The 2,013-nt window shown below is 44.7% G+C and overlaps 1 pseudogene; it reads right to left on the minus strand.

The window, feature by feature from the left end:
* LOC104866321 overlaps window positions 1-1,641 on the minus strand; it is a 3,996-nt pseudogene extending 2,355 nt beyond the window's left edge.
* Between the last annotated feature and the right edge of the window lie 372 nt (window positions 1,642-2,013).

Raw genomic sequence — 2,013 nt, forward strand, 5'->3', positions numbered from 1 at the left:
TATATATATATATATATACAAAGATTGATTTAGATAATACAGTTAATGTATACTACCCATTGTAAGGACAGACTAGAGGGGCACAGGGCAGGATTTAGGGCAAGACTTAGGTGGCTGACAGTTGTAAATTTACTCCATGCTTATTTCCATTATGTACGTGAGGATGCTATCTTTTGTGAAATTATTGCAGGATGTACTAAGGAACGTTCTGTCCCCTGATATTTTTCTTAACTCAGAAACAATTGCTAAGACCTTGATTGGCCTAGATTACACCAATCAGCGAAAGAGTCATTGTTAGAAATCCGCTTATCCCTATAAGTATAAGTACACTGGCTCTCTGACCTTCCACACCTGCTCAGGTTTCCCTGCTTTGCAGTGTGCTCTGCTGTAAGGCAGGTATTCTTTTCTTTTCTTTCTTTCTTTTTTTTTTCTTCATTCACCATAAACTTTGGCTTAGGCATCTTTTTAATTCTGACTTTCTAATTTTGCTCTTGGGGCTTGGCTTTGAGCCATTATTTCTGTGAGTGAGGGTGAGTGACCTGGAGAAACATAAGGTCTGTGATGGTGGTAGTGGTGGTGCGGGGGGAGCTATGCTCTCAAGGACTCCCTGCAAAACAACACTGTGTTCAAACATTCAAATATACACTAACTCCTCCCCTTCCATTGAAGAATTTCCTTACATAAAGATAAGACAAGCTCGTTTTCAAATAAATATTGTTAAATAATTAAAACTTTTAAGGAAGTTAGATACTGGAAAAGAGTTTATGGTTATCTCAGAAAGAAGATAATAATCCATAGCAGGCTGCCATGGACTGTCACTCCCACACCACCCCTTCATCTCACCTTGTCCCAACTAGAGCAGCGGTGATCGCCCCGGTGGTCTCTGATTCGCCTGACTTAAGCCTATTCATTTCTGCACAAATGGACCTTAAGAAGATCATCTCAGTAGTTCTCAGAGTAAAACGAGCATCACTGGATCTATCTAAGTGCCTCTGCAGGCTGGGGACAGTACTTTCCAGTCACTCTTCAGCTTTAGGGGGTTGGTCGTTTCCAGGGACAGCTGACAGCCTTAGCCAACCAGCTGCTCTGTGATACACGGTGTCCCTAACGCTTGGAAGTCTGGTGGATGATTCTTTTGTACCACCCTAAGCAGCAGATGGAGAATTGATCCGATCCTCTGACAGACTCAGGGTGTCAGAGCTGCCATTCAAACTGTCACCACTAGTTATCAACCACTGCTTTTGTGAGATGTCTGCTAGGCTATTTTTCTTTCCTTTCACAATCACTTAAAAAAAACAATCAAGTTTCATTAGAGCAACTTGCCCCAAGTCACATTAATAGATTTACTACACCTCTTCTGTTTGCTCAATTTAATGGAAAATCTTGGTGAAGGGAATACTTCATAGAGTACAGTAAATCACTTCAGGGTCATAGAGAGCACTAGTTCTATTTTCTGAATTTCATTCCTGTGGTGATAAATGCTAGGGAGAAGATGCCCAGGGTAGAGGGTCTGGAGAGTGGGATATTGTGGTGGGAAACTGCTGTCTTTTTCAGCAGGTGAGAAAAACAACCAAGGGAGTGGACAGTACGCGCTCCATTACAGCAGCCTCCAGAGCCCGACACTCTGACAAGGGAGTTCATCACTCGGGATAAATGCTAAAGGTAGCGTTAAAAGGGCTTCTGCTTTGAGACGAATGATACGGCCTGTGTGATTCAGCGATATATTCAGAGGCCTTGTCCACAGCGTAGCTTGGTGCCACATTCTGAACCCCATTTTGCAAACACGATAAAGCCAAACTGCGCAGAGAAGTGCACACGACGGAGTCACAAACCGCGCTCAGGGACACCGCTGGCCGGCTCGGGCGGCTGTTTGCGGTCTCCGCGTTCGCCCCACCATGAACGTTCACCAGCACAACTGGGACTTACTTGATAAAAACACCGAAGTGAGAGGGAAGAGACCCGCGTCTGAAACAAAGAAGGCAGCCGCGAGCGAGCGAGCGGCAGGGCGGGGAG

This window comes from Fukomys damarensis, unplaced genomic scaffold, assembly GCF_012274545.1.
Source record: "Fukomys damarensis isolate Sample0158 unplaced genomic scaffold, DMR_v1.0_HiC HiC_scaffold_24, whole genome shotgun sequence".
Classification (NCBI taxonomy): domain Eukaryota; kingdom Metazoa; phylum Chordata; class Mammalia; order Rodentia; family Bathyergidae; genus Fukomys; species Fukomys damarensis.